This window comes from Epinephelus fuscoguttatus, linkage group LG2 (genome assembly GCF_011397635.1).
Source record: "Epinephelus fuscoguttatus linkage group LG2, E.fuscoguttatus.final_Chr_v1".
Taxonomy (NCBI): Eukaryota; Metazoa; Chordata; class Actinopteri; order Perciformes; family Serranidae; genus Epinephelus; species Epinephelus fuscoguttatus.
Window position 1 is genome coordinate 2,309,288 of NC_064753.1, and position 19,625 is coordinate 2,328,912.

Below are 19,625 nucleotides of genomic sequence, written 5' to 3' on the forward strand. Positions count from 1 at the left end.
AAAAAACATAAAATCCGAGGAGGAAAAAGTTTGATTTTTTACTGTGAAAACCACAAACATATCTAACGAACCATTTTTGTAACTTAGGATGGAAATATAAATTGTAAACTTCAAAAACTTATGTCGTAATTTAGCAAACAACAAAGTTATATAACTATTTACATTAAAATGAATGCAATGCCTCAGGCGTTTTTTGAACAATTATTTACAAAACAAACAGATGCCACACAAATTATCTGTGAAACTCTGAAAAACAGTTCCTATGCCCCTCCACCACAACACAGAGGGGCACATCACAGGCCAGACACTTCTAGGTTGTGTCATTCCTCCTGTTGTCCACCTGGAGCAGCATCCTCTGTATTCCAGGGCTCAGAGCTGAGGCGTGGTTCTGCTGCCTGAGCTAGCCTCGTGTCACCAGGCTCCTCACGTACGGCCAAGATGCTGGTTTCCATAGTTCCGAAATGGCGTTTCACGGGTGAGACGGCAGTGTGCAGCTCTGTGACATGACGAGCAGAAGTTAAGTTGGGCTTGATACACCTACCCAAACAGTGAAGAAAGGAAAAGATTGATTAAGAGTGGCATCTTCCTCACCTTTCCACCTTCACCGAGCTAACACCCAGCTAACTGACCACGAGGTCGAACCTCTTTGTGTGTGCATTGGACTATTTTATGGTCTATGGACATGAACATGGAGCATGCATATGCACGCAAATCTTTGGAGACCCATCTGGAACTCATGGATGAGCTACTCAATCAAGGGCCATCCTCAGAGTCTTCTCCAGAAACTTTAAAGAGACCAAGTAAGAAACCAAAGACACTGACTGAGGAGCGGGACGAGCAGTTGGTGACTAATTCACATCTGTTGTCAGTCATGGAAAGAATTGAGAAGATGCAAGAAGAGTCTCTTAGATGGCTCCAGTCAGTGGAAGCAACAGTTAAAGACAACACAGACACCTTAAAAAGTGTCACGGACTCTCTTGAATTCCTGGGGAAACAGGTAGAAAATGTAACCAAACAAGCTGAGACTCTCCAAACCAGAGTCAAAACCCTGGAGAAAGAGAACACTGTGCTCCGTGAAAAGTGCAACGACATGGACACCTACAAGAGAAGATGGAATCTCCGAGTGCCCGGGATCCCTGAACGACCAGGAGAAGACATCAAGAGGATGTCATCAACCTTTTCAGTCAGGTCTCCCCCGACATCGCCGACCAACTGAACCTCTCTGTGGACATCACTCACTTACTGGGTCCCCGCTCCGGGGAGGCAAGGTCCAGCCGCCGGTTACGGTTCGCCAGAAGCACAGCTCCAAGCCGAAGCCCACGGCTCACCACCAGCCTGTTCACGTTTCCAACCGCTTTTCCCCACTCAGCGACACACCCGCTGAGGATAAAACTCTGGTTATTGGCAGCTCTATTCTGAGAAACGTGAAGTTAGCAACACCAGCGACCATAGTCAAATGTATCCCTGGGGCCAGAGCGGGCGACACTGAATCAAATTTAAAACTGCTGGCTAAAGCTAAACGTAGATTCAGTAAGATTGTTATTCACGTCGGCGTCAATGACACCCGATTACGCCAATCGGAGGTCACTAAAATTAATATTGCCTCGGTGTGTGAATATGCAAAAACGATGTTGGACTCCGTAGTTTTCTCTGGACCCCTCCCAAATCTGACCAGTGATGACATGTTTAGCCGCATGTCATCATTTAATTGCTGGCTGTTCAGGTGGTGTCCCGCAAACGATGTGGATTTCGTTAATAATTGGCAAACTTTCTGGGGAAAACCTGGTCTTATTAGGAGAGACGGCATTCATTCCCACTTTGGATGGAGCTGCTCTCATTTCTAGAAACCTGGCAAACTTTATTAGTAATTTAAATCCCTGACAACCCAGAGTTGAGACCGGGACTCAGAGACGCAGTCCTACACGCCTCTCTGAGCTTCTAGTTCAGTTACCCAGCCATAGTTTTCATAGATTTATACAAACGGTGTCTGTCCCCCGACCACCTAAATTATTTAAATCTAAAATTAAACAAAGAGGAGTTGTGCATAACAACCTCATAAAAATTAAAACCTCTTCTGTGACAGAAAGACAAAACAGGAGACTTAAATGCAGACTGTTAAATATCAGGTCTCTATCGTCTAAAGCAGTGTTAGTAAACGAATTAATATCAGATAATCATATTGATTTACTCAGTCTCACTGAAACCTGGCTGTGTCAAGATGAATATGTTAGTCTAAATGAGTCCACTCCTCCCAGTCATAATAATACCCACATTCCTCAAGGCAGTGGCCAAGGAGGGGGAGTTGCAGCCATTTTTAACTCTAGCCTGTTAATCAGCCCTAAACCTAAACTAGATTATAATTCATTTGAAAGCCTCGTTCTTAGTCTTTTACATCCGACCTGGAAAACCTCGCAGCCACTTTTATTTGTTATAGTGTACCGTGCTCCTGGCCCGTATTCTGAATTTTTATCTGAATTCTCAGAGTTTTTATCCAGTTTAGTTCTTAAATCAGATAAAGTTATTATTGTAGGCGATTTTAACATTCATGTTGACGTTGATAATGACTCCCCGGCTACCGCGTTTATCTCATTATTAGACTCCATTGGCTTCAGTCAGGGTGTACATGAACCCACTCACTGTTTTAACCATACCCTCGATCTAGTTCTGACTTATGGAATTGAAATTGATAATCTAAAAGTTTTTCCACAGAATCCCTCGCTCTCAGATCATTATCTGATTACTTTTGATTTCTTTTTACTCGATTACACGCCACTCAGCAACAGTTACTATACTAGATGTTTATCAGATAGTGCTGTCGCAAAATTTAAGGAAAAGATTACTCCGTCATTAAATTCAATACCAAGTCCCTCAGTAACAGAGGTTTCCTGTACCGACTTTGATCATTTTGTCGATAGCGCCGTAGGCTCGCTGCAAACAACACTTGACTCTGTAGCTCCTCTTAAAAAGAAGTTAAAAAAGCAAAGAAAGTTCGCTCCTTGGTATAACTCTCAAACCCATAAGTTAAAACAAATATCGCGAAAATTTGAAAGGAATTGGCAATTAACCAAACTGGAAGTATCTCGTTTAATCTGGACAGACAGTCTCCAAACTTATAAGAGGGGCCTCCGCAATGCCAGAGCAAACTATTACTCAGCATTAATAGAAGACAATAAGAACAACCCCAGGTTTCTTTTCAGCACTGTAGCCAGGCTGACTGAGAGTCAGAGCTCTATTGAGCCTTGTATTCCTTTAGCCCTTAGCAGTAATGATTTTATGAGCTTTTTTAATGACAAAATTCTAACTATTAGAGGCAAAATTCATGACTTCCTGTCCTCAGATAGTACCTATCTAACCTCAAACACAGCTGTAAAACCTAATATATATTTAGATTGCTTCTCCCCAATTTCTCTTCAAGAATTGACCGCATTGATTTCTTCATCTAAATCATCAACGTGTCTCTGAGACCCCATCCCAACTAGGCTACTTAAGGAGGTCTTTCCTTTAGTTAACACTCATATATTAGATATGATCAATATATCCTTATTAACAGGCTATGTACCACAGTCTTTTAAGGTAGCTGTAATTAAACCTCTACTAAAAAAGCCCACCCTGGATCCAGAGGTGTTAGCCAACTATAGACCAATATCTAATCTTCCCTTTATGTCAAAGATCCTTGACAAAGTAGTCGCAGACCAGCTGTGTGATTTTCTCCATGATAATAATCTATTTGAGGAATTTCAGTCAGGATTTAGAGTGCATCATAGCACTGAGACAGCACTAGTTAAAATTACAAATGACCTTCTGATTGCTTCAGACAAAGGACTTGTCTCTGTACTTGTTTTATTAGATCTTAGTGCGGTGTTTGACACAATTGACCATCAAATTCTGCTACAGAGACTGGATCACTTAATTGCCCTAAAAGGTTCTGCACTGAGCTGGTTTAAATCCTATTTATCTGATCATTTTCAGTTTGTTCACATTCATAATGAATCATTCTTACGTACCAAAGTTTGTTTTGGAGTTCCGCAAGGTTCTGTGCTCGGACCAATCCTATTTACTCTGTATATGCTTCCTTTAGGTAACATCATTATAAAGCTCTAAATGGTCAAGCTCCGTCATATCTTAGAGAGCTCATAGTGCCTTATTATCCCACCAGAACACTGCGCTCTGAGAACGCAGGGTTACTCGTGGTCCCTAAAGTCTCCAAAAGTAGATCAGGAGCCAGAGCATCAGGCTCCTCTCCTGTGGAATCATCTTCCTGTTATGGTCCGGGAGGCAGACACCATCTCCACATTTAAGACTAGACTTAAGACTTTCCTCTTTGATAAAGCTTATAGTTAGGGCTGGCTCAGGCTTGCCCTGTACCAGCCCCTAGTTAGGCTGACTTAGGCCTAGTCTGCCGGAGGACCCCGTATAATACACCAGACACCTTCTCTCCTTCTCTCTCTCTCTCTCTCTCTCTCTCTCTTTCTATTACTGCATCTTGCTAACTCGGCCATTCTGGATGTCACTAACTCGGCTTCTTCTCCGGAGCCTTTGTGCTCCACTGTCTCTCAGATTAACTCATATCGCAGCGGTGCCTGGACAGCGTGACGTGTGTGGTTGTGCTGCTGTCGTGGTCCTGCCAGATGCCTCCTGCTGCTGCTGCCATCATTAGTCATTAGTCATACTTCTACTGTTATTATACACATATGACTATTGTCACACTTGTATACTGCCAGATATTAATACATACTTTCAACATATTGTACCGCAGTAGCCAGAACTATAACTATAATATTATTACTTTCAATAATGTTGTTGTAAGCTACTGTCATTACCTGCATCTCTCTCTCTCTCTCTCTCTCTCTTTCTCTGTCTCATTGTGTCATGTGGATTACTGTTAATTTGTTATACTGATCTGTTCTGTACGACATCTATTGCACGTCTGTCCGTCCTGGAAGAGGTATCCCTCCTCAGTTGCTCTTCCTGAGGTTTCTACCGTTTTTTTTTCCCCATTAAAGGGGTTTCTTTGGGGAGTTTTTCCTTATCCGCTGCGAGGGTCATAAGGACAGAGGGATGTTGTATGCTGTAAAGCCCTGTGAGGCAAATTGTGATTTGTGATTTTGGGCTTTATAAATAAAATTGAATTGAATTGAATTGAAGAATTCAGATACAAATTCAGAATACGGGCCAGGAGCACAGTACACTATAACAAATAGAAGTGGCTGCGAGGTTTTCCAGGTCGGATGTAAAAGACTAAGAACGAGGCTTTCAAATGAATTATAATCTAGTTTAGGTTTAGGTCTGATTAACACACTAGAGTTAAAAATGGCTGCAACTCCCCTTCCTTAGCCACTGCCTCGAGGAATGTGGGTATTATTATGACTGGGAGGAGTGGACTCATTTAGACTAACATATTCATCTTGACACAGCCAGGTTTCAGTGAGACTGAGTAAATCAATATGATTATCTGATCTTAATTTGTTTACTAACACTGCTTTAGACGATAGAGACCTGATATTTAACAGTCTGCATTTAATTCTCCTGTTTTGTCTTTCTGTCACAGAAGAGGTTTTAATTTTTTATGAGGTTGTTATGCACAACTCCTCTTTGTTTAATTTTAGATTTAAATAATTTAGGTGGTCGGGGGACAGACACCGTTTGTATAAATCTATGAAAACTATGGCTGGGTAACTGAACTAGAAGCTCAGAGAGGCATATAGGACTGCGCCTCTGAGTCCTGATCTCAACTCTGGGTTGTCAGGGATTTAAATTACTAATAAAGTTTGCCAGGTTCCTAGAAATGAGAGCAGCTCCATCCAAAGTGGGATGAATGCCGTCTCTCCCAATAAGACCAGGTTTCCCCAGAAAGTTTGCCAGTTATTAACAAAACCCACATCGTTTGCTGGACACCACCTGGACAGCCAGCGATTAAATGATGACATAGTATAGCATATTAATAAATTTATTAATATATTTTAATGAAGAAAAAGCTTGATTGTTGATTGAGTTTATTTTTGCACACACACTCACTCTCTTTTATACCCACAGCCATCAGACTTAATAATTCTTTGTTAAATAGATGATCTTACAGACTTCTTTGAAATTTTCTTTTCGGGGATTAGTAAAGTTATTGTTATTACACTGACTGCTGTGATCCCTCAAAAGTAGTAAAAAACATTTTCAGTATTTACATAAACACTGAAATTAATTTTGGTATTGGTATTATAACTATGAAAATGGGACTGTGGTCAAGATAATTTGAAAAAAAGATACAGAAGGATGAGCAGCAGGGGATATTTGCAGCACAGTTGGTGGAAAAGTGAATATGTGCACAACGGTGTGCTATACATAATATGCTATACTGTGTTTTGTATTGTGTATATGGTGTTTATATAGTATGTTTATACAGTATATAAATACTGTGAACTGTGTTGTGACCTAAATAACATGCTGTTGCTATGTGCAGAAAGTATTAAAGCATGAAATCCCGCATTTTTAATGTACGAAAGCATCCTGTATCATAACTACATGTGTGCCGTTTGTAACAAACCAAACCGCGTGAAAATCAGTTGAAAATTCAGTGAGTTATTGTATTTTACTTGTGCATACAGCTCCTTCCTCAATAGAAGTGAATGCACTGTGGAAGCGAGATCAGACCCCGTCGCTCTGATAGGCGGTCAATGGCGCGTGTATATATGTCTATGCCTGGGAGCTAAATTTTTTATAAAAGGTTTATAGATGTCAAATCAATCATCAAAACATGTTAGCCAGAAAATGGTCACGGAACTGAAGTTCTGGACCCTACTATAATGTATTTGTCTGATTTGAAGGTTTATTCTGTGAACAGAAAACATGTTGTGTGACTGATGGTGAAGTTTAGTTGTCAGAGACTAAATACATTCATCATAAACTATGGGCTACAGAGTCTACTGTATATTAACACTATTTTTTGGTAGATTGGCTTATGGGTGGGGTGAACCCCAACGTACAGGCAGAGAGTCTGGGGGCTATCAGAAAGCCCACCCCGCCCCTCCACCTCTCACCCGGAGCAACTCCAGCAAAGGAGAGAGTCCAACCCCTCTCTTGGGTTCAGAGCTGAAATGTGGCCTGAGCTGGCTCAACCTCTTCCACAAGCTCTGGCTCCTTCCCTGCCAGAGAGGTGACATTCCATGTCCCAAGAGCCAACTTCCGTAGCCGAGGATCAGGCCGCCAAGGCCCCCGCCTTGGTCTGCTACCTGATCCACACTGCACCGGACCCTTCTGGATCCCTCTGCGGGTGGTGGGCCTGTCCTGCGGTATCGCTGCTGTCTCTGATATACTCCGCTCTGCCTTACTCTCTACTCTGCTCTACTCTACTGTGCTGTGCTCTACTCTATACTCTGCTCTACTCTACTCTACTCTGGAATCTATTCTTCTCTACCCTACTCTGCTCTACTCTATACTCTACTCTTCTCTACTCTACTCTGCTCTACTTTGCTCTACTCTACTATGTTCTGCTCTACTCTGCCCTACTATACTCTAATCTTCTCTACTCTACTCTGCTCTACTTTGCTCTACTCTGCTCTACTCTACTCTGCTCTGCCCTCTCAAAAATTAAATTGTTTTATTGACCACAAAACATTTGTCTTTGAATTTGTAAATCCCACCATAAGGCATACATTTGAGGAAATATGATGCAACCTTAAAAACAGTATAATGGTCACTACCGAAACAGGACAGTCACTACCAAAACAGTGCAGTCACTACTGAAACACTGGGTGTTTTGTAAAAAATAAAGTATACTGAGTTATCAACTAAAGTATTATGATGCTAATCGGTCACATTTATGTTCTATTAACTCTGAAATCAATCTGATCAGCGTTATGCATTTTACAAAGAAAGATTGCACTTAGATTTTGAAGAATTCTATAATTTGAACTTCGAAATTTATTAAAATATTATTTTTTTATAGATTTAATTGTGAAAACCTTCAGTCAAAATTTATAAAAATTTAATTCTTTAAACAAGTGAAAGGCAGGCACAAGACAGGTTGATGTATATTTTTTTGTGTAATATTATACTATATGTTTCAGTAGTGACAAATTTTGGGAGAGGAAAAACATTCCAAAACAGTCTGAAAATACACACATTCTATATATATATATATATATAAACTACATATATATATATATATATATATATATATATATATATATATATATATATATGTCCCAAAATCCCATTCAAAAAATGTACATATATATATATATATATATATATATATATATATATGTAGTACAGGCCAAAAGTTTGGACACACCTTCTCATTCAATGCGTTTTCTTTATTTTCATGACTATTTACATTGTAGATTCTCACTGAAGGCATCAAAACTATGAATGAACACATGTGGAGTTATGTACTTAACAAAAAAAGGTGAAATAACTGAAAACATGTTTTATATTCTAGTTTCTTCAAAATAGCCACCCTTTGCTCTGATTACTGCTTTGCACACCCTTGGCATTCTCTCCATGAGCTTCAAGAGGTAGTCACCTGAAATGGTTTCCACTTCACAGGTGTGCCTTATCAGGGTTAATTAGTGGAATTTCTTGCTTTATCAATGGGGTTGGGACCATCAGTTGTGTTGTGCAGAAGTCAGGTTAATACACAGCCAACAGCCCTATTGGACAACTGTTAAAATTCATATTATGGCAAGAACCAATCAGCTAACTAAAGAAAAACAAGTGGCCATCATTACTTTAAGAAATGAAGGTCAGTCAGTCCGGAAAATTGCAAAAACTTTAAATGTGTCCTCAAGTGGAGTCGCAAAAACCATCAAGCGCTACAACGAAACTGGCACACATGAGGACCGACCCAGGAAAGGAAGACCAAGAGTCACCTCTGCTTCTGAGGATAAGTTCATCCGAGTCACCAGCCTCAGAAATCGCAAGTTAACAGCAGCTCAGATCAGAGACCAGATGAATGCCACACAGAGTTCTAGCAGCAGACCCATCTCTAGAACAACTGTTAAGAGGAGACTGCGCGAATCAGGCCTTCATGGTCAAATAGCTGCTAGGAAACCACTGCTAAGGAGAGGCAACAAGCAGAAGAGATTTGTTTGGGCCAAGAAACACAAGGAATGGACATTAGACCAGTGGAAATCTGTGCTTTGGTCTGATGAGTCCAAATTTGAGATCTTTGGTTCCAACCGCCGTGTCTTTGTGAGGCGCAGAAAAGGTGAAGCGGATGGATTCCACATGCCTGGTTCCCACTGTGAAGCATGGGGGAGGAGGTGTGATGGTGTGGGGGTGTTTTGCTGGTGACACTGTTGGGGATTTATTCAAAATTGAAGGCACACTGAACCAGCATGGCTACCACAGCATCCTGCAGTGACATGCCATCCCATCCGGTTTGTGTTTAGTTGGACGATCATTTATTTTTCAACAGGACAATGACCCCAAACACACCTCCAGGCTGTGTAAGGGCTATTTGACCAAGAAGGAGAGTGATGGAGTGCTGCGGCAGATGACCTGGCCTCCACAGTCACCGGACCTGAACCCAATCGAGATGGTTTGGGGTGAGCTGGACCGCAGAGTGAAGGCAAAGGGGCCAACAAGTGCTAAACACCTCTGGGAACTCCTTCAAGACTGTTGGAAAACCATTTCAGGTGACTACCTCTTGAAGCTCATGTAGAGAATGCCAAGAGTGTGCAAAGCAGTAATCAGAGCAAAGGGTGGCTATTTTGAAGAAACTAGAATATAAAACATGTTTTCAGTTATTTCACCTTTTTTTGTTAAGTACATAACTCCACATGTGTTCATTCATAGTTTTGATGCCTTCAGTGAGAATCTACAATGTAAATAGTCATGAAAATAAAGAAAACGCATTGAATGAGAAGGTGTGTCCAAACTTTTGGCCTGTACTGTATATTACTGTACAAACTGTAAATAAATCTTTATTCCTGACTATGTGACGTCGCCATTAATGTGTTTCTAGTTAAAATATTGATTATTTATTTATTTATTTGGTAGATTGGCTTATGGGGTGATTTTGAAGGAGTAATTAAGTTAATCTTCTCATAAGTGGATGTAATATGTAGAGATGCCATCTAGGCCGTTTTTCTTAGTTTTGGGGGTTTTTTTAAGTCTATATTTTGCTTTACAAAAACGTGAAAAAGCAGCTGTGACCAAGCAATCACAAGGTGAGTAGCACTGTAAGCATAATTAATAGCGATATACTTCAGCTTGCCTGTGTGTTTTTGTATGCAAGCGGGTCTGCTGCAGTCTGCTGACAGTCCAAAATAGCGGTGGTAGGACAAAACCATGGGTGAGTCTGTTGCTATGGGGCGTTCTATAGAGTGTGCCAGGGCTGACGTCAAAACCCAGAAGTTCAGCATCGCGCTGGTTCCCAGAAGAGAAAGTGAATGTGATTTTTGCATTGCGCTTTGGATTATGTCAGAAAATAAGCTCTGTGGCTAACACAAGTTTATGATATTTACAGGTTTTGTTCAGCGAGGTAATCTTCACATATGAACACCTTTCATACCACATTTGAAGCTTAAATGCAATCGCCAGAGGTAAAAAGCTAACGTTAGGCTTTAACAGACTACATGACTACTCCACAGTCACATGACTCTTTACGTCACCGCCACTAAGCTTTCAACTGATTCCGTCCGCTTTATTTTAAAAACATTGTATAATGGGGAAATCGGACTGTTTAAGCTAAATAAGAAGCTGTAATGGCAGACTGCCAGCACTCTCGCCTGTTCGGGGGTGATGACATTTAATGTCCCTGACAGGGTTTGTAGTCGTATTGAGCAACTTGTTAGCAACCGCCTTTTTTACGACACTTAAAAGCTTCAAAATTCACAAGTAGGGTATTTACTGACGTGTTTTATGTCGTAGAACAAAACCTGAAACTCGCTTAAGCTTTTGTTAACCACAGACCTTATTTGAGGCATTTTACCAAAATCCCATTCAAAAAACGTATTGACTTTTAGATGACAGAACCAGAGGTGCTAAAAGCGCTAACGGAGTTCCGGGTTTACTGGCACACTCTATTGAGCTTCGTCTCTTGGGGTCCGTCCCAAGTCTCTTAAATTACTAATGGTGAGAGCCAGGCGGTGCAGTCGGTGGAGAGCAACTGCAGCGCCTGGCTCTAAAAACTGCGGCCGCCTCGCTCTCGTGGTTTTATCACTGTCCACTTTTGTAATACGTCAGAGCAAGTCGGGATGAAGTCGGACACAAAACTAACCGGCATGCATTGTGCACCAATCTCCGGTGATTGAATCTGCGCAGGCCTGGCTCATCTCCAGGCTTTTTTTTTTTTCTCTTTACCTTTATTTACATATTAAAGTACAAAGAAAAACTGTTTGTGCCAGGGGATTAAAAAGAAACAAAAACAACAGAATACAAAACAGACATACAAAACAAAAAGCAAAATCAAAACTAACAAATGAAAGGATATTCAATACCATTCAATACAGTCATCAATCTTTACAATACTTATCGAAAAAAGAGTCAGTTTTAAGTGCCTTCTTGCTCTTAAGGCCTTCAATAGCTGTGCAATATTGTTTCAGATCATGCAGAAAAGGTTCAAAGCTTGGTTTGGATTCTGCCCATTCCTTCTTATGAATGTGAAATTTTCCTAGAAAAAGAAGAAGCTGTACAAAAAAAATAAAGTCTTTCTCTTTCTCCTTGTCTTCAAAACAAATAAAAATGCCCTTTTCTTTTAAGTGGATTGCTTGTCCAGTTTTTCTGTTGATGTAATTTTGAACATCCATCCAGAATATTACAATGATAAAACAGATGACAAATTGTTTTGTCCTCATTTCCACAAAAAACACAAGAATATTCAATATTGATCTTAAATCTCTCTAAAGTTTTCTTTGATGGATATATTTTATGCAATATTTTAAAAGAGACCTCTTTAACTTTATTATTCAGACAGAATTTATCACCAACTAGCCACATTTTTTCCCAATCAATTTCACCATAAAGCGAGGTCCAAAAGAATTTTGCTGAAGGCAGAGATATTGTATGGATGTGATTCCTGATGAATTTATTCGAACATTTATTCTTAGTAATGTGATTTACTCAAACCACTACTGAGTGGAATAGTCATAGAGATCTCACTTGTAGAACCTCTAAGAAGCTGCAGTACACTCCTCGGTAGAGCATCAAAGACAAAGCAGCCTGAACTTAGAGAGGAATTCATCATACAATAGTAGCTGTCCCCCAGCATTCAAAAGTTGTTTAACTAATACAATACCATTTTCAACCCACATTTTATAATAGAGTGATTTATTTTTATATTGAATATTCTTGTTATTCCAGATGTAATATCTCGTTGGCGAGAAATTATGTATGTACACCATTTTCCAGGACAGCAGCTCTTGTTTATGAAAGTTTGCTAATTTTACAGGTAATTTTTCAATCTTATAATCACATTTTAACAGAAATTTAAGACCACCAACTGAGTTAAATATATGTTTAGGGAAAGCATTCCAAATATTGTCTTTTTCTTTAATCAGATTAGTTAACCATTTTACTTTGAAAGTACTATTTAATGTTTCAAAACTTACGACCTCAAGACGACCATCTCTTCTTGTATTACATAGAATATCTTTTCTTAAATAATGACATTTGTTCCTCCAAATAGTTTTATTTAATTTTTTGTATATTGCCGCAGGCATTTCAAGTGCTAAAGACACATAGACAGCTCGAGATATCCCCTCAGCTTTAGACAACAAGACCCGAGAGATCTCTCATCAGCCACATATAGAACTTTTTTGTTATTTGTTCCACTATAGGGTCAAAATTTAAGTTACTGCGAAGTTTTTCATTTTTATCAATGACAACACCTAAATATGTGACCGTATTCTTCACAGGAATACCATTCACTTCAGATTGATCACAGTCCTTTAGTGGAAATAACACAGATTTGTTCAAATTCATTTTTAAACCTGACACAGCAGAGAACTCATCAATACAATTAACAGCTTTGATCACCTTATGCCTATTAGACAACAAAACAGTGGTATCATCAGCCTGTTGTGCAAATTTAAATTCTCTAAGGCCTTTATACCTTGAAATAAACCTTTCTTAATATGCACAGCCATAATTTGAGTTACAAGAAGGAATAAAAAAGGACTCAGGGGACATCCTTGTCTTATTCCCCTACAGATGTCAAATCTAGGAGTAGTACTGTAGGCTAGCTTAACAGAGCTGTTACATCCACTATACAATGTTTTAACTGCCTTCAAAAAATGGCTTCCAAAATCAAAACATTTGATAGTTTTAAACATAAATTGGTGACTTATCGTATCAAATGCTTTGTAAAAATCAAGAAATAAAATAAAACTCTCATCCATTATATATTCATTATAATCAACCATATCTAATATTAATCGTACATTGTTACATATGATTCTTCCAGGCATAAAGCCAGACTGTTCTTCATCAATAATATCATCTAATCCTGATTTTAATCTTTTAGCAAAGACCATGGCAAATATCTTTGTATTGTTATTTAACAGACTAATTGGTCTCTAATTCTCAATACTTAATTTATCTTTTTTTGGTTTAGGGATCAATTTGATAAGACCTTGACGAAGAATTGGCGCAAGTTCTTTTTCTATGGCTTCTTCAAATACAGCAACTAAAAATGGGGCTAATGTCTCACTAAAATCTTTATAGAATTCACATATTAACCCATCAATACCAGGATATTTGTTATCCTTTAGAGAGCCAATACATTTTTGTACCTCTGTTAAGCTAACCTTCAGGTCACACACAGTTTTAAAACCGTCATCAATACATTTAATGTACTTTTCAATACTTTTAAGAAATAAATCAATGTTGTCTTCATTTTCACTGTCAGCAGCATATAATTTCTGGTAGAAATCAGCTACATATTGGGAAATATATCTTTCATCTTCACATACCTGGTTATTAGTTTTAAGTTTACATAGAGATGATAGCTCAAAATTCCTTTTTTCCAAATTAAAAAAGTATTTGGTGCACTTTTCCCCTTTTTCTAGCCATTTCCTTCAAGACCTAACAAAGGCCCCTCTGGCCTTTTCCTCATACATTTTGTCCAATTCAAGTTGTAACGCTGACAAATCTTTCAGTTCTTCTCCAGACAAGCTTAATTTCTCTGATAGTCTTACTATTTTTGTAATTATCTGATCCTCTCTTTCTCTATTTGCTTTAGCAATTTTTCCCCAGATGCAATAGCTGACTTTCTAATGTCATATTTCATCAACTCCCAATAGTTTCCAAAACTGTTAAGTGAATTTGCTTGCCTCCAATATTTTTCAATTATTTTTTGGACTTCATTTTTAAATTGCTTATTTTGTAATAATGTTCTATTCAATTTCCAGTACTCTCTATTAGAGTTATATCTAGTTGCTGCCATATTGTAACAGCCTGATGATCTGTAAAAACTGTAGGTTCTATTAGCACAGACTCCACCTTATCATCTATGTCTGAGGAGATCAGCCAGAAGTCTATATGAGATTGTTGAGATCTGTCCTTATTACTCCAGGTATATATTTTTTGGTTTGGATTTCTCTGCCTCCAGATATCAATAAGACCCATCCTGCCACAAATATTCTCTAATTCATTCATTACTCTGTCCTTAGGAGGCCATCTATCCAAATTTTCATCCATCACTGTATTAAAGTCTCCTCTCCATAATACTTTGGCTGTAGGAAATGTTAGTAACAACTGGTCAATTTTGTTTTCTATTGTTGAGAATATAACAGCATTATTTTGTTTATTGTTGGAGGCATATGTATTTACAATGATAAACTGAGAATGGTCAACATCTTCCAGAAGGATTATCCATCTACCATTTGTATCTGAGAAGTGATTGATAATATTACCTTTAAATTTTCTCTGTAATATAGCGACCCCTGCTGACCTGTTACTACCAAAGGAAAACCATACATTTTTCCCCCAGTGACTCCTCCAAAATGACACATCTGCTTCTGAAGCATGAGTTTCTTGGATAAAATAAAAATCTTCACTTTTATTCTGGCAATATAAAAACAAACATTTTCTCTTCAGTTGATTTCTTATACCCCTGGCATTGACAGATAGAACACAAATTGACATCAAAAATAACTAAGAATGAAAAATGAAGACTCTCAGAATCCTCTTTTAGGATTTGAGTAGTACTGTTGCGTCTGCGACAGACCAGTACATTTATATTTTAAAGGGCTTATTCGAAGTTTAATTTAAATTTTTGATGTCAGCTGGACTACCCAGGCTTTACCAGATATCATAACAAGAGACAAGTTATTATCATAACAGAAAGCATACCTCTTAATTCAATTAACCCTTCTAAACCATATTAATTTTAAAGCCTTTGCCTAATAAGCCGACACAGTCTGGTGTAACAGAATAAACGGCCTGATACAGCAAATGTTTTATCACCTATGTGTTGTTCACTGTCACTTTTTTTCCCCTCGATGTAAGCAGCTGGACCTCTGAAGCCTGCTCTCTTCCCCTCCTTCCTCGACTGCTCGACCATCGGCCACAGTTTGTTCTGGGCGTCCTTGGCTTCTTGGGTCAGGTCTTCCATTATTTTTCTTTTTCTTTCATTGAGCAAAGCAGAGGCTTGCCCTGTACCAGCCCCTAGTTAGGCTGACTTAGGCCTAGTCTGCCGGAGGACCCCCCTATAATACACCGGGCGCCTTTTCGCCTTCTCTCTCTCTCTCTCTCTCTCTCTCTCTCACTCATTGTGTCATATGGATTACTGTTAATTTATTATGCTGATCTGTTCTGTACGACATCTATACATCGTATGCTGTAAAGCCCTGTGAGGCAAATTGTGATTTGTGATATTGGGCTTTATAAATAAAATTGATATATATATATATCCCACTCTGGGGTTGAGGTGAATAAAAGAACTGTGTTGTGACCTAAATAACATGCTGTTGCTATCTGCAGAAAGTATTAAAACATGAAATCCCGCATTTTTAATGTACGAAAGCATCCTGTATCATAACTACATGTGTGTCGTTTGTAACAAACCAAACCGCGTCAAAATCAGTTGAAAATTCAGCGAGTTATTGTATTTTACTTGTGCATACAGCTCCTTCCTCAATAGAAGTGAATACACTGTGGAGGCGAAGCGAGACCCATCCAAGATGGCGGCGGCGCAGGACGCGCACAGGCAGTCGATGCGGCGTCTCTGTATATGGCCTAATCCCAAACCACTCCCTACCCACTACCACTTCACTACCGAGTGTCACTCCAAATCAAGTTACACTCGCAGCTGCGGAGGGCACTCCTGATTAAGGGGAAGTGTATGAAAGAGAAGCCAAACCATGGGACGTCCTCACCACTCTACCGAAAGAAGGAAGCAGATGTAACCATGGATACCGACATACGCTTTGTGAAAGCAAAATAGAGCAACTATTAAAAAAAACAAACATTTAAATATTAATTCAAATGAGTTATATTAAAAATAAACTTGGATAAGTGAGATAAAAGAATTATAGATGTTTTTTAAAAAAAAAATCATGAGAATGGGATGAGGAATTTTTTTTAGAGGGATGGTGGTGTGGTGGTTAGCACTCTCGTCTCACAGCAAGAGGGTTGGCGGTTCGATCCCGAGCATGGGAGCCCTTCTGTGCGGAGTCTGCATGTTCTCCCCGTGTCAGCATGGGTTCTCTCGCGGTTAGAAAAAAAATGAATGTTTTTTAGACAGTTTTAAATAGTTTATTTGAGCATATGGACGTGGAGGTTTTGACACTAAACATTCTGAGTTTGTTTGAGACTGTAAAGTCAGGGTGAGGAAAAACAAATGTGAGTGTTTGATCTAAAATATTTTCCAAAGTAGAAAGACGGAACTCTTTCATTTGTACGTTGTTTCCTCCATTGTGATGTTGCGCTTCCTGCTGGGCTCATCATGCACACTCGGCCTGCGTTCCAAATCGCATACTTCTACTATATACTTTTAGTATGTACTGCAGCTGCCCTTAAAAAGTATGTAGTGTAGTATGCAGTATGCATGCAGTATTATTGGGACACACTACATCCGTCATCACATCGCTCCCTGAACTCCGACTCTCTTGCTCACTTCCGATGCCGTCGTAGCGCCACATTTGAATATTTTGTGTTGTTGTACTTTGGAGATGCGGCAAATTTCCTCTCGTTGAGCTCGCCAGAGTTGTGCATACCGTCGGAGGTGCCGGAGAGCTCTGTTGCTGTTATGTCGTAATGTATGTTGTTGTTTCTAATAAACTGACGTGTTCATGTAAACAGTTCCAAGTCTATTGTTAGTGACCTGTCTACTGAACTAGTCACCAGTAGGCATATTAACCCCCTTCACACATAGCTCTCTGTTGCTGGCAGATGTTTGATGTTAAATATATTTACAGCTATGCAGCTGTTGGCACTATATTCTGTCTGCATGTGAAGCAGCCTTACATTCACATTACTTTTATTTGTAGTGTAACATACTTGCACATTCTTACTACATTACTTAATATGTATTTGACTTTTACTATTTATATATTTACTAGTCTATACTGCTCATACCTGGCCCATAGTGTATTCATATTTAGTCATATTCATTCATTATTTATACCACACTTAAACCACTGCCTATACTGGTAGAATCTTCTATATTGTAGTCATAGTTGAACCCTAACATTGATTATACTATAATCACAATAAAGTTGAATGTTGTAACTGTGTTCTTGCAAAACTGTATGATATGTGACAGTATATATTCAGATCATTGCAGTCCTAATATGTAGTGTCTTAGTATCTCAAATTAAATAAACCATGTATGAAAGGAAGTGTAGGCGTTGGTTGTACATGCAGCTCAGTCAGTGCGATGTAACTTCTGCTGCACAAAGGATTGTGGGTCAGAATGGCCAAAGAAGCATGCTGACATGCATACTGCGAAATATGACCGGATGTAGTAGAACATCCTGGTACTTTTGGCATACTGCATCTGACATACTATGTATTGGGACACACTAATTCTTTTTCTGGCATACTAAATAGTATAGTAGTATGGGTATTGGAACGCAGGGCCGCACTCAGCTATAATTGGTTTGGGACGGCCCTTAATATGGCGAAGCTCCGCGTGACCGCGCAAACGGAGGGGGAGTGAATAGGGCGAGGGGATAGGGGCCGGCTTGAGATTATATGGCTGCGTTCCAAAAACAGTTTGAGTCGCCCTCGCTCACTTGCCCTCAGCCCTTGCTATGACGTCACACGGAGGCCACTTGGAGGGCGGAGGGGGAGTGAAAGAGGTAAATGGAACACACCTGCCCTCGTTCACTCACAGGCCAGACAATCATGGATCAACCACATGTTGTTGGAGTAGCGCTATACTGCCTATTCCAAATCACACAAAATATACGGAGACTCATGACATTAAGACGGAGACGTATTCTGCGCTTGATGGCAATACGTCGGTACCTGGTAATTATCAGAATTATTAGTTTTGTATCAAATGTTATTTGGGCAATTCATTATTTATTTATTTATTTGTCTTTACCTTATAATTTGTAGACAGTTTTGTTGTTTAAATACATTTAACCTACTTTAAGTTTAGTTGACATTAGTTTTAGTTTTAGATTGTTTTTTTCCTGATTATTAGGTCTGTTGCCACCACCACCATCCTCCTCCTCCTCCTCCTCCTCCTCCGTGTCCGGAGCCCGGTCGGGACCGGAGCAGAGACCGAAGACGGGCCGACAGCGCAGCAAGAACGTGAGGAAGAGGAAGATGAGCTACTGAATGAGGAGGGATTTAGAAATAAAAGCCTCCCTTCCCTCTTGTGGTCATAACGTAGGCTATATTTTTGATATATAGTCGCTTTTGAATATAGGTCGCATGGTCAGCCAAACTAGGAAAAAACCGCGACTTATGGTCCGGAAAATACGGTACATTAAAACCTTTAAAATTAGCACACAACAAAGAAGCAAGTAACAGAAATACATTCATATGCAATGCCACAGTAAGTTACAAACAAACTCACTCCCAGGCCAGCTTTGAGGCATTTCTTTTGCCAGTAAAGAGAGCTTCATTTCTCATTCTGAGCTTTATGAGGAGCTCCGTCTCCTCATCAGACCCTGTAACAATATGGAAACAATCCCTTAATCACACAGAATGCACAACAAACGACGTGACATCAGAAAAATAAAATGCTATTTAGATACAAGTATTTTGCTTTCTTTTTCTTTTGTCTGTGACAAATAGCTTATATACTTACACTTGTAAACGGTGGGTTCTGCCATAACTGCCACGGACAGTCTAATTGCACAATTAAATACCGACCCGTGCTGGCTCCTTAGTTCATTTTCTTCTTCTTTGGTGGTAAATAGACAGCAGCCAACGGTGTTTGAGGTTCATTATCGCCACCGCATGGACATATTTTTCGTGCACCACTGCAATGCATTGTGGGTGATATACAGCTCTGGAGTGACCATCGTTGTTGACTCGATCACTCAGCCCTCAAGGGTCGATCTCACCAAGTTCACTTCAGCTGTTTAGAGAAATGGAACAGCCCTTATGATGGCGGCGGGGATTCCCCCGAGGGCAAGTGCTGAGGGCAAGTGAGCGAGGGCGACTCAAACTGTTTTTGGAACGCAGCCTCTGTCTATGCTCCCAGGTCCCTCCCACTTCCGGTCCCCTCG